The 14,499-nt window shown below is 44.5% G+C and overlaps 1 pseudogene; it reads right to left on the bottom strand.

The window, feature by feature from the left end:
- Window positions 1-13,156: 13,156 nt before the first annotated feature.
- On the bottom strand, window positions 13,157-13,753 carry LOC119540383 (annotated as a pseudogene).
- Between the last annotated feature and the right edge of the window lie 746 nt (window positions 13,754-14,499).

Below are 14,499 nucleotides of genomic sequence, written 5' to 3'. Positions count from 1 at the left end.
AACATGCTTCAGAGTCAAGGTTTAGAGTTTCGTATTTGCAATTTTATATGCATACTTGCCTCCAGATATCTGGAGACATTTAAATAGGATAAAATCATGGAGAAGGAGGCATATCACTCTAAGGCATATTTTTTGGTCCTCTTTAACTCTCTTTTTGTGGGTAAAGTGTTACTGTTAGTATGAAAGTTCTTTCTCATATTGCTTTAATTTTGAATCATCTTAAGATCTTAAACCACCCTCCTTCTTACCAATCAGGGTCACACGTAGCAGCAGTCTCTTTCCAATCTATCCTACAATATAAGCCCCCTCCCCCTAAAAAAAGATCGAAAACAACTTATTAATGTGGAATATTGTTGAATTTTATGCTGGTTCCTGGTGAACTGTCCAGCCATTGGTAGCATAATGTGTTGGGAATAGCTTGGACTGTGAATCCTGATGGATCTGGGTTCCAGCGGCAGCCAAACTTGGGTTTGACCTCACCAGCCTTGCTTTTACAAAATTGGTAAAACAATTCCAGCTTCACAGAATCATTTAAAGGGTTAAATGATAATATTGTGCTCAGAGCTTTACCTAGACTTGACCCTTAATGTAGATCAAGTGTAAATGGAAGAACGTGCACATGAATTAGACCAGACAAATGCGAATTTATTCCCCCTTCCTATGTTATTACAAATTCTTGTGTGAATGACTTTTAATGAGGTCATCACGGCCTAATGGATATACCCTAATGTACTTTACTATTTCCCAGTAGTTGAAGAACATTGAGATTGTTTCCACTCTTGAGTTGTTTTGCTACTAAAACTTAAACTGCAGTGAATATCATTGTGCATGAATTTCCGTCCAAGTTATGAAAAATCTCACCCTTAGTATAGACATCCAGAAATACAATTACTGAGTCAAGGGATATGAACATTTTAAAGTCAATTTGCTTTCCAAATTGGTTGTCTTAACTTATTGCTCTCATACTATTCTTGCCAAAATGAGTTTTATAATTTAATCTTTTACTAGTTGATAGGTGTACAATTGTATTTTGTTTGAAGATTCTTTAATTACTAATAAATTGAGCAATTAAAAATGTACTGAAGATTTACATTTCCTCTTTTGAGAAATGTCCTGTGTTTATCTTTTTCCTATTCATCCATTGTTTTGGTATTTTTCTTGTTGATTCATAAGAACTCTTTATATATTAAGAAATTTAACTCTTTGTTCATTATCTGCAAGAAAAATTCCCACCTTGTTGTTTGCCTTTTAACTCTGTTTATACTAAATTTTAAGAGACAGAAACTTTAAATTTTTGTGTGGTAAAATCTATACATCTTTTTGTATTATGACTTCTTCCATTATTTTTAAACCCTCCAAACCCTTTGCCAGCCAAAGATCAGAAAAAAAATAAAGTGCCTTCTTCTAAGTTTACTTTTGTTTTGATTTTTTTTGTCAATTTAATTCTTTGGTCAACCCAGAATGTGTTTCAATGTGTAGCATGAGAGGAGGACAAGATTTTCTTTTGACTGTACCACAACAACAGACAAACATACCTTGTCCCCTGAAAAGAAACAAAGAAATAAAGAAGCCTAAAGGAAAACACCTAGCACCAAGGAATCAATTAATGGATTTTCCTCTAGGAAACACTGCCTTTAACAAAGAAAGAAATTTAGGAAAATTTTTTGTAACCTCAGGGTTACAAAACCCAGGGAAATCGCTTTTCTTTTTTTCTTAGTTATTCAGGGCATACAGAACTACTTTTACCTTATTCCAGAGTGTCCATACCTGGCTCCCTTGTTATAGCAAGACTTTCAGGTATATATATATATATATTGCTCTGTTGGCCACCCACTCACACCATAAACCTTGTGAGAATAAGCCAGTCCTCTAGGCAAATGAGAAACTTATCCCTGGAACACAAAGGACTTGAACGGATTTGCTTGGTTAATTCCCTGCCTCACTGCAAGTTAAGGCCTCAGGAGGGGCCCCTGATTGAGACTGAAGCATACACACAAGTAAATCCCCAGCCAATGCTTGATTTGAATTGATATATGGGAGCTGGGGACAGAATTGACCAGATGCTGGACCATATGATAAACACAGAGGATCATGCTGTGGTATAAAAACCGGGCTTTTATATGGTGCAGCTGGCTGTGCATAATCTTCCGCTAATTTATAAGGCAGGAGCATCTGCTCACTGGCTGCCACTCTTTCTAATTTTCTAACAGCCTTATCCTTGAGTCTCTCGTTTAATGGAGAAGCCCCGCAATGCTGCAGGAAAGAAGGGAGGGGCCCCACCAGTAACAAATGGCATGTCCCAGGACCCTGCCTTCCAGAAGAGAAAGGGATAAACACCTCCAGGAACATTCTCTGACTCCTGGCTGAGGCTTCCTGGTTGGGTGGTGGCATCTTGAAAAGTGTCCTTTTAGGTGGAGCATCTTGGGCAGCCGTTGCTGAGACAGCTCTTTATAAGGACAAATTTCTCTCTGCCCCTTTGTCTACAAGAGGAGACTTTAGGACATCTTAAAGCCTCTCAATGGTTTCAATTGGAGGTAGAATTGGTTTCTTTTCATTGCGATCAACTAGTATTTAGTGGGAACTGCACAGGCAAAATGGCGAGGCAGGAGCTCTGGTGACCTTCTTGCCCCACGGTCCTACCTCCAACCCTTTGAGAGGGCCCGTGTCGCTCCTCAGCTTTCTTTCCTTCTCTTACCACTTTCTTCCTCCTTTCTGCCAGAGCAGGGTGGGGTGATGGTAGAGGCCTACCCTTTCTTACTGCTAGACAAGACCTGGCTTTCTACCTATTTCTCTGTTTAACCCCACTGATGTATTAGTTGATGGAGGTGAGAATATTTTTATTTTAAAAGGGACTTCTAACACTGATATTAAAAGACTCAAATGGATGAATATCTTAATTGTAAAATTTCCTTTTCTGGGACACAGATAAAATAGTTTAAATGTAAGGACTGCTCTACTGTCAAATCATACAATTTGGGAAGAGACTTAGAAGACGTTTTAGTCCGGCCATGAATAGACTTGTGATGTCGGTCATCTCACTCAGTATTTTTGAGCCTGTGTTTCCAGAACTTCACAACAGAATAATAATGACTCCAACTCATCTTACAAAAATCCCCTTTAAAATGCAGACATCAGACATGCATGGGTGATGATGATTAGAGCCATGGACATGAGGGATATTGGAACTATTACAATGGTGATCATATAAATTATCATCCAAACTGGGAAACTTTTGAGAGAGAAAGAGGTAAGGACTGATTGTTCTGGGCAAACCTGGATGTAGGGGCTTTCCAGCCCTAAGAGGCTCAGAGGCCACAAGCTCTAATTACTCTTACAAGTAATTTTCTCTGGACATCAAACATGTGAGAGAGAACACCAAAATAAATAAATAAATAAAAGGCCTTTTCCTTGGGACCTTGATATGTGTTTGGGGAAACCAAGCACATGCAAAGCATTCAATGGAAGTTAAACCTGCTGGCCTCCCAGTATTGCCCTTTGACCCCTGTTTGTAGCCCCAGGAGCCTCCAACCCTCTCTATCCAAGGGCAGGGGAGAGCAGCAAGAAGCATGCTAAGTGGCTGACATGGGGGCAAGGCGGTGGTAGAACCATGAGCTGCTGCTGCTCCGTGATCCCTTCTCTCCCTCTCCCCCAGCTTTACCATCTCTCCGGGGGCCTGGTGCTGTCTGTGCAGGCTGGTGATTTTCCCACCACAGTGCCTGAGTTTTGATCTAATGAAGGTCTCCCAAATCCTCTGATGGCGAGAATCACCTGGGCTGCTCTCCTGGCAATTCTGAGCCAGTAGCTTTGGGGTGGTGCCTGCAGATCTGTAGAGTTAACCAATTTCCCAAGCAATTTTTATGATCATTTGAGTTGGAGAGACATGGGGTTAATCAATATGAAAGTAGAAAGACTGCCCCAAGGTCACTTAAACCAGTGGGTCTAAGTGTGGCTCCCAACCAAGCACCTTAGCATCACCTGGGACTTGTTAGAAATGCAAATTATTGAGGCCCCACCCCAGCCCCACTGAACAGGCACTCCAAAGGCGGGGCCCAGCGACCTGTGTTTTAACAAGCCCCCCAGGTGATCCTCGAGCTTGCTCCAGCTCCAGCACCTCGGATTTAGACCAGCCCCTCCCAGTTGGCTCTGTTTTGTGGAGGAGGAAGGTTATCACTCTCTTCTCTCACTTTGGGACCTTGGGTGTTGAAATTAGAGGGTGTCAAAGGGAAAACTGCACAGGACAGCGTGAAACAGACAAGGATGACTTTATTCAAAGCTACCACAGTAGGGAAGAAAGAGTAGAACTCAATGCCATTGGAACAAAAAGCAGCAAGCTTTTTAAGGGCTGGGTGTGGGTTAGTGGAGGAGTGTTGGAGAGAGAAGGGGGGGTGGTTGATCGCTGGGATGGGCAGGGGATTTACTGAGGTTGCAATTAGGACAACTAAGCTGGAAATGTTTTCCTTTGCAGTAATTAGGTCACCTGGAGTCTGTGGGGGCCAGGAGGGAGTAAGAGGGGGATAAGGAAAGGCACCTCTCAGGTGCTACGTGGATAGTAAAAGGTCCGGGGTGAGAAGGAGGTCAGGAGTCAGGGATAAGCTTTCTTAGGCTTAGTTGAGCCAACGGGAAGTGAAGACCATCCTGGTCAGGAAGGACGTGTGCTCTCAAGCCTGAGAGATTGAGAAGTGGATGGGAAGACAGGGTAGGGGCTGTGGAGATGGGGCAGCAGCAGGTACGGAGGCCTACTCCCACCTCCGACTCCCAGCGTGGGTCCTGTCTGTGCAGACAAGGTTGCTTGCTTGCCAACGGGCCTGTGCTCAAGTCACTGGGCTTCTGAAGGGTGAAACCCTGTGGTACACTGGAGCCCGCGTGTTCCCAGCAGCCCCCCATCTAAAAAATCCCCTGAGAACCTGGCCACCAAGAAGCCCCAGTTCCCTCAAGAGAAAGGCATGTTTCGCTCTTGGAGAGGTTTCAGCTCTGCTTTTGGTGGTTTGTCCCTGCACACTCTCAGGGTGACTTCTGGAAGTCTTCCAATTAGGGCTGCAGCAGGACGGTCTGAGGATCTGACCCGGGTGCAGAAACTGCTGCGGCTCAGTCTCACATCTGGTGGGAAAAAACGAGGGCTCAGCAGATGGCCAGCCTTCCTGCTTGTGCTCAAAACCAGGGTTTTGTCACCTGACTTCAAGTTTCACAATTTTTTTAAGATTTGAGTATAATATGTACCATTATTTACTTGGTATTTTTCATTTACTCAACTTTTTTTTTTTTTTAAATAAGCCTTTTCTTTTAAAATAGTTTTAAATTTACCAAAAAATTGTGATGACAGTTCAGAAATTACCATGCATCCTACATCCAGTTCTCCTCATCATTGACATCCTACCTTAGCTTGGTACATTTATCCCAATATTGATATATGATTATTAACTAAAGCCCATACCTGATTCAGATTTCCTCAGTTTTTACCCAATGTCGTTTTAGTCTTCACCTTTTATTTGGGCATGCTGTAGACCTATTGAACAGCAAACTGATGCAAAATGATGACACTCTGGCCCTTCTCCTGCCAAGATTATTAATGTTCTCTGTCTCTGACCCGGGTATCTCGTGTCTTCTGCCAGCATCCAAGAAACCTTGACAGGCCAACTTGCTGGCTTCCAAGCATGGTGAAATATCAGAGCTCTCAGTTCTCAACAACTTGTCTATGGTACAAATGAACTATTCAAAAGCATATGGAATATATTAAATTCATAAAATATTCAAAATAATTCAATTAAGTTGTAATTGCCCTCTTAAAAGTGATTGTTAAAAGTTGCCAGATTTATAAACAGAGTAATAAGGTTAATGAGTTGAACTCAAAAGCTCAAGGACTACCAAGGAATTGAATTTGTAATTTTCATAAATCAAGTATTAATTTGGAAAATTCATAATATTCCCTAGATAATTTCTTCTGAACATAAAAGCCAATGTCAAAGATATTATAAAACTCATATAGACAACAGTGAACTGTGGTCTTTGGTTGCTTTCATATTGGAATGAATCCTATAAATGAGTTTACCTTGAAGTGTTTATGACCGGGAAAGATCAAAGCTCTACTGCCCTTAAGCGTGTTTGCACAGCAAACAGCTTTGTCTGAAAAATGAATCTCTAATGGTGAATTTTGAGCACCAGTGATGGACAAGAACTCCCCAAGCTCCCTTATGAGGCAGACACCCAATATGCAAATTCAAAGGCTTAAGCAAGGGCCTTCTATCTCTGTCTCTGCTGAACCCTCAAGATCGACAACAGTCAAAGAATTTACCTGCAGCTGGAATTTCCCATCATGCCCAGAGTTCTGAACCATCAAGCCTGGAGCAGGAGTGGACTAACCCAGACTGGACCCAGCCGGGTTCTTACAGCACAATACGCTGCAGCACGGCCTCGAGAAGAAAAGGACATGATGACCCATCTGTGAAGGGGCGACCGCCTCAGCCTCCTCTCGGACACCCAGTGTGTCCTCGGTGGGTCATGACCGGTGTCCATGGCAGTGGGGATGGAGGTGACGTGTGGCTCAGCAGCAGGGCCTCCTCTCCCCGAGGCTGACCCAGCCACGCCACTCTGATGCGCCATCACCCAACAGCAGCAAGTGAGCCGTGAAACCCTGTGGGTCAGAGTATCCTGGAGGGGCAGCGACTTGTCCCCAGTGGGACAGACACATCTGGATTTGGGTTTGCTCTCCCAGCCCATCATGCTTCTGTCAGGCCCAGCGTCTATGCTTCACCACACCACACAGCTTCTGGCAGGGGAACTCAGTCTCAGTTCGGGGTTTGACGGTCTGTTTGGGGTCTATCTGCTTTCTGTCAGTTTCTTGAGGTGGGGAGCCCTCTCCAAGTTCTTTTCAGGACATTGCTCTTCAGACTGACCTATTTCTGGTCTTCTGGGTTTAACACAGCTCTGTTTTCCTCATTTGAATGGCAGGTACCTTGAGGCTACCTGAAAAAAAAAACTAGGCTTGGTAGGAAGGCAACACCCTTAATCTGCTCTTTCCTGAGCCTCCTCTTGCTGAGGAGTCCTGACAGGCCTTTGAGAGAAGCCCTGAGGGTAGTTTTAACTCCTGCAGCTCAGGATGTAGAATCCATCAGCTCTCAAGGCCTCCCCTTTCGGGATACTCTATTTTCTTCCATATCTGCTTCCAAACTTGCCAATCCTTGCCTTAGTTTGTGGAAAAAAAAAAATCTTTTTACAAACAGCAAAGAAAAGAACAGTCAACGTGGATGAACATTCCGAATTTCCACCAGCTTCCCTGGAGCAATAGAGAGAAGGATCTGCTTCCCACTCTATCAGAGGTGGCAGTCCTACCAGAGGTTTTGTGACAACACAACAGTCTTACCAGAGGTTTTGTGACAATGTAACAAGGGTCATCAACCTTTTAGCCTGGAATACCTGCATCCCCATCACCTGCCCGTTCCTTTATCCCAATGCCACTGATTTAATATTTTAGTTATGAAGGTAACACTGCCAATTTCCATATGAGTTGGGACAAGCGCTAAACCACTGTACAGGGACCCCAAATGCCCTGGCTTAAATATGATAGATGTTTATTTCTCTCTAACTTTACAGACCCAGGCTGGTAAGTGGGTTCTGTTTCATGAAATCATTCAGGAACCCTCTGAACCACCTTCAGCATGTGGCTTCCAAGGCTGTTGCAGAAATGGGAAAAGAAGACGGATTTGAAGGTAAATATCTCCAAGAAGATGAACTGGCGATTGTGCGCATCAATTCCATCTGTGCCCAATCGGTGAGAGCTCTGTCACGTGACTCCACCGAGTTTCAAGGGAGTTCAGAAAAATGTATTCTCAAGCAGGGCAGCCCCATCCAAAAAGAAGGGAGAGAATATTTGGCATCTTCCCCCCAGTCAGCCATGTTGCTCTACCTCATTTCTTTGAATGTTTGCCTAGAACATGGTTGAACAGATATATCTTAATTTTTCAACCATGCCCCTATTGATGAACTTTTAGGTTCCCCACTTTATACTATTATAAACCCTCTTTAGACATAAACTTTTGCACCTTTATACATAAACATTTGATAGTTGTGCCTAAGCTGCCTTCAGAAGATGTACTAATTTTTCCTCATACTGTGGTATTCAGTGTGTCTGCTTTCCCACAGCTTCACAAAAATACGTCTTACCTAATGTTTTAGCCTTTGCCAATTTAATTGGTAAAAGACAGTGTCCTTTTTATTTTGCATTACTTTAATTATGTTGAGCTTTTTTTTTTCCTTTTGTGTAAAATAGTTTTATTTATTTATTTATTTTGGAACTGCCCAGTCTAACTCTTTGCCATATTTCTATTGCGTTTCGGTATTTTAGGATAAATTTTTATGAGCACTTTATAGAGGAGTAATGGTTTTCCAAATATTCTTGGGTATCACCCTACGACAGAGGCTGGCCAACCATGGTCTGTAGTCTTGTCATCCAAATCTGCCTTGAAAGTGAGGTTTTATTGGAACACAGGCATGCTTATTTGCTCACTTATCTGTTATAGCTGCACCTGCACTACAGTGGCCGAGTTGAATAGTTAAAACATATGTTATATGGTCCAAAGCCTAAAATATTTAATTTCTGACCCTTTACAGAAAATGTTTGCTGACCTCTGCCCTAGATTCTCTGAAAGAATCTCCAGTGTTGGAGGCTGCACTTGTATCTTTTTACAAAGCTCCCCAGGTAATTTTTAAATTCACTAAAGTTTGAGAAGCATGATTTAGTTATGGTAGAATACAGAAAAGCATTGCTTCTGAGCAGACATCTTTCCATCTCTTCTGCATTTCTTTCCCTTTTCTCCCACACTCTACCACCCACAAACCAACGACTTAAGAGCAGCATAAAGGGGAGTTTCCAAGTGACTGACTGGTTACTCAGACACGGCAAAATTCTTGAGAAGTATTAAAACTTTATCTGAAACAGTAAAATTTTTAGGGCAAAAGCAATAATTAGCATTTCTTGTATATCAAAAAAGAGACCATTAGGAAACAGTTCTGATAAAGTTATATGTGTATATGCATAGATATGCATATATTTAGACACATATGTAATAGATGTGCATATATTTAGACACACACACACACACACACACACACACACACACACACACACACACACAAAGGAGTGCTTCTTTGGATCAGACCCATGATTCAGCCAGCCAGTATTTTATTTCTCATAGATATCCCATAGAACAAAACAGCCTATTTTATGAATAAGGCATATAAATAATCACCCAAGCAAAAGAAGCTTTCATTTTTATATCATTTGACTCTGTTCTCCAGGACTTTATAAAATCCTCTGTAGAAGGCATTTCTAGGATTCTGTTCCTTAAAACAGAAGATGCTTGGATGACGGGGCTAAATTATTTAAAAAGTAACTAAAAGCAGTGTTTTCATTTTCTGTGTTTTTTTTTCTCTTCCATTACAGGAAATTTGTTTCACACACACATTGCATTTCAGACAAATGCTAATATAAAGAAAAGTTCCCTCCCTAGATGTAAATATTTCTTATCTCCTGAATAAGAGGTAGAGCCTCTTATGTGCTGCATTGATGGCCTAGAATCTTGGAATCTTGTTAAATTCCAACCTTCATGGATTAGAATGTCAAATTTCTTCACAACTTATAAAAATAGAATTGAAACATTAAAAAAAAAAAAAAGAAATCCACTGTATCTGCTCCTTGAGGTTAGGGTTTAGAATTGATATTTCCTTTTAGATGGAACTTTCAGTGACAAAGTTTTCGAGGGAATGTGTGTCATTTAATAGGGTCTGATTTTGCCAGAGCTGCTATGACAAATACCATATGATGGTTTGGCATGAACAACAGGAATTTATTACCTCATGGTTTTGAGGCTAGAAGAAGTCCAAAATCAAAATACTGGCAAGCTTGCTTTCTCCCAAAGGCTGTGGCATCCTGGGGCTGGTGGCTGCAGTCCTTAGGGTTCCTTGGTTTGTATTTCTGCCTCCCGTCACATTTGATGTCTTCTCCTCTCCTCTTTCTGCTTCTGTGACTTCTGGGCCCTCTTTATAAGGCCTCCAGTAATCCGGATTCAGGCAACCCTCATTCAGTTGGACCACATGTTAACTAACAATAACATCTTAAGAGGCCAAATTTGCAATGAGTTCACCCCACAGGGACGTGGATTAAAATTAAGAATGCATATTTGTTGGGGTACATAGTTTATCTCATCACAAATAGTTACATATGTTAGAAATAGAACTTTGGATTACGGAATTAAGGTGTTTTTCCAGGAAAGGAGTTATATTATTATTCAGAAAATGTTATTTTATGGGCACCAATGTCATCAAATTTGGGGGGTAGTGGCCCGCCTGTGGCTCCCTGGGTTCTGAGTGTCATATAGGGAATGAAATATTCACTTTCTGACCCATGTGCAGAACGACAGATGATGTGACACTAGACATTCTTTAAAACAATGCAAGTGCCAAAGTTGTTTTGATTTTATAAAATGAGTATTAATCAACATTTAAAAATCTTTAGGATTTTAAGGTTCATGTTTCTGATTCCTTCTGTTCATTCCAAATTTCGTTTACCTGTCCATTTCATCCTTAGGTTTGAATAATTTTCACTCAATTCCTGATCACAACTTTTTTCTCTTGATGTCTCTCTCTTCCTTCACGGAAACTGCACATCAGCAAACCACTGCTGTCCTGAGGCCAAACACATCCCTCAGCCTGCTTTGTTGCAACCCATGAGCTAAGAGCTAAGAATGGTTTTTTTTTTTTTCAGAATTTCATAAGACAACTTTATCCAGACAGGAACCCCTCAAACAGAACATAGAGAAAAGTTAGGCAGCAGTTATTAAAACACATGCTTTGCCAAGTGATTTAACATCAGCACACAAGAGGCAACAGCAATTATGGAGACCAGGCCTCTGTCACCCAGGCTGGCCCCAGCCCGAGTCCTCTTCGCCAGGACCAAGCCTACCCCTCCCCCAGGGCTGCCCCACAGGCTTGTCTGCATGGTCAAGGGGGCTGACCCCCAAGCCAACCTCCTCATGGAAGGGAAGGAGATGTGGGTGAAGACCTCACTCCCTCTTCCCCCAAATTCACAACCCCCCAGTGTTCTCCACAGAGGGGGAAGGAAAGAGGCAAAGTCAGAAACTGCCCAATGTTTGTCTCTTCCTTTTGATCCAGGCCCTGTTAAAAGTTAGATGTGAAGAAAGAACGCACCCGGGGCCCACCGCAAGGCCAACACCCCTTTTCAGGCACTAGGACCACCAGCAAGCAGGGCTCATGTTGCCTCCCAGGGACTCGCATGCAGACGCTGCGAGGAGAGGCAGACGGCAATCCCCTCACCCTGGTTGAGGGTGGCTCGTGGCACTAGGGAACCACACGGGTGGGCTGCTTTTAGGTGGAGACCAAAGCCCTCTGGCCAGGACAGTGCCAGGCCGAATGAGAACACGAAGGCCCTCAGCCCATGTCTCTGATTCCATCCTGCTGACAGACCCTGGCCCATGGGAGTGAGTTCAGGGCTGCTGGGCACTTCCTGTGGGGCATGTGGGGCCTCCTGGGGTAGAGCAGGAACCAGCGGGACAAGTGAGGCGAGCCTCAAGGGAAGGACTCACAAGTATGAGGGCAACTGGTTTGAACTTTGGCCAGTTCCAGTGGGGAAAGGATCCCAAGGGTGTGTCTTGAGCGCATGTCCTCAGAAAGCATGTCAGGGCCTAAATAGGCAGCTTGGAACATGGGGCCTGGGTCGAGGAGCTTAGGGGCTTGGACAGGCTAAGGGCCCCCTGGAGCCTCCTGGGCCCACCTCACTGGCTGCTTTGTGCCCATTTATTGTACCGGGCCTCAGCACAGGCGCTGGCCTCCTGCTGGGGTTGGTTGGAGCTGGGAGGGCACCAGCTCAGATCATGGCTAAAAGGGTTTCCTAGCCCAGGGGAGGCTCTGCAAGCCTCCACTCTGCAAGCCAGGTGGCTCTGCCACCATGAAGGGCCCATACCCAACCCCCTGACAGGCCAGTGCCGGCCATCGCTCAGAGGCCAGCTGACACCTTCCCCCAGCCCAGGCTGGACTGTCCAGGGAAAGCAGGGGGAGGCCATCTCACTTGTCAGGATGCACAGGCCCCAGGCGGTTGCCAAGACAGTCATGTCACCAGAGGGGCTGAAGAACTTTCAGTGCAAATAAAAATCAGCTTTGAGAGATGACAGGATACGCTGCTTTGATCCAGATGTTCAAAGTAAAATCAAATTACAACTTAAGGCAGATGCCACGCCAGGCAGCTTGAAGTGCACTTGTGTTTGGATTTCCCCTGAAAAAGCCAACTTCCAGCTGACCATCCACAACACTTTTGAAAACAGTTTCTTTCCTGGGCCTAATTCCCACCCTGCAGGCTGGGATGGCCGCTGCCACGTACTACAGTGTGTATCTTGGCTCTTCTTAAGCACCTCCTACTGAAGTCATCTTTGTGGTACTTGATGAAAAAGTTGCTTAGGATGGGCCTGCCCTTGGCAGGAAGCCAATCTCAGCGGAAATGAGAACAAAGCCTCTGTATTAGGAATCTGGAGTAGGTATCCACTGCTGTGTGACCGCAGGAAATTGTGTCAGGACGTTCCCTTCCACTGGACGCTGCTCTGGAGTCCCCGAGTGGCCCAGGGGAGGCTTAGGTCTTGAAGCTTGGCCCCTCCCCAGCCCTGCGGTCCCACGGTCATCAGGCAATACCCTCCTGCTCTCAGGAGGGATTTTCTAGTGTTAACATAATTAAGGTACAAATAAAACCCAAAGACATAACTGAAGATAAAGAACTGGTCTGACCTTCCTGGGGCGGGGGGGGCGCTCTGTCAGGGCCCAGCAACCCCTTCCGAAGGGTTCAGCTGAGACTTGTGCCTTCAGCATCTACAGGAGTCACTGAGTGTTTATAGTTTCATTTGGTCCCAAAATATACTTTTGGAGCCTCAAATTATCTTTCCAAAAATTACAACTAGACATACAAATTTCAACATGCCCCCATCCCCCAGAGCCCTTTGACCACCCCCAAGTTCCTCCCAGGAAACTCAAAATAAAAAATGAAAATCTGTCTCCACTTGGGTCCTGCTCTGTGATGTTCTCCTTTACAGCATTTTACAGCTCTCGATGGGGTGATGGATGGGGTGACGGGCGTCTCCATGTGGGGTCCCTGCTGGCCAGCTTCACATGATTGCACAGCAGGAGTTTTGTTTCCGGGCCGTTTTATAGGAGGCTTTGGAGTGTATTCCCAGCACTTCGGATTTGAACACCAAGTCATCTAGCTTCTCACCTCGCTCTAACAAAGACTGCATGGTGTTGTGCAGAATGATTTTGGTCTCGTCTAGTTCAGCCTGCACTTTAGTTATGGGGTCAGCTTCTTGGGGGTTCTGGTATTTACTAAGGTGGTCATCCAGGGCTGTGTAATGGATCATGGCAGGGGATCCAACCGGCCAGTGTATCCTGTCGACTTGCTTGGAGAATTCATCTAGTACCTTCTGCAGCAAGGAAAAAGCCACTCGGGAAGGGTATTCGCCATCAGCAATGACCACGCCTGCAAGGCCATCGTTTCAGACACAGACATGGCACAGATACTCTTGTTCTTTGACGGAAGCTCTGCTGCCTTTCGCTGAACGCTCCACCATCAGCTGACTTGTGAAGGTCATGAACTCCTGAACACTGGCCCTCTGGAAGTAGCTGAAGGAGGCACGTCGTACGCAGCTTGGAGCAGCACAGCCTTGGGCTCTCCTTTGTGAAGGACGCCGAGGCGGTACAGCTTCATGGCGCTGGTGCCCTGGGCCGCTCACCCGTGAGCAGCCGAGCCGCCGCCCCTCAGCAACGTGGCCCCATGGCCTCCCCATGCGCCAGCTGCTCAAGAATGGTTTTTACACTGTCAAAGGATTTTAAAAAGAGAGAGAATATGTTACAGAGACAGCGTGTGATCCACTAAAGTATTTACCATCTGACCCTTTACAGAAAAAGTTTGTCTGCCTTTTCTTTCCATTATAGGATTATTAATGTTGACATGTGTGCACGCACACACGAGCATACACACACACACACAGACACATGCGAGCATACACCTGCTCAGCTGAATGGGCTGACCCTGATGGGATTCAAACAGGAAATGGCTTTGACTGTGTCCCACCTGAAGGCGCTTTCATGCCCTGTTGGCTCTCCCTTCATTAACTTTGACATCTCAGGCCCACCCTACAGCATTCCAGACAATTTCAGGTATCAAAACTTCCAGTCTAGACTAAACCCAAACCTAATCTCACATCCAATTCAAAGCTTCCCCTCCCCTGCCCCCGCTGCTCCCTAACTCAAGGACATGTAGTGACTGTTCCCTTCTGGGCCTTCCAAGGCCAAGAATCCAAGAGGGCGGAATGCAGGACAAAGTCGTTTTTATTAAGTTGGTGCTATTTATTTTCCTCTCTGTCTGGCTGTCATGCATTCCATCATGACAGCCCAAACACCATGTGTAAGACACCCGAGTGATTTCTTTCTTTACATCTAGGAGACTCACCT

The sequence above is a fragment of the Choloepus didactylus genome, chromosome 7 (genome assembly GCF_015220235.1).
Source record: "Choloepus didactylus isolate mChoDid1 chromosome 7, mChoDid1.pri, whole genome shotgun sequence".
In the NCBI taxonomy this organism is placed as follows: domain Eukaryota; kingdom Metazoa; phylum Chordata; class Mammalia; order Pilosa; family Megalonychidae; genus Choloepus; species Choloepus didactylus.
This window is presented reverse-complemented; position numbering and strand designations above follow the sequence as displayed.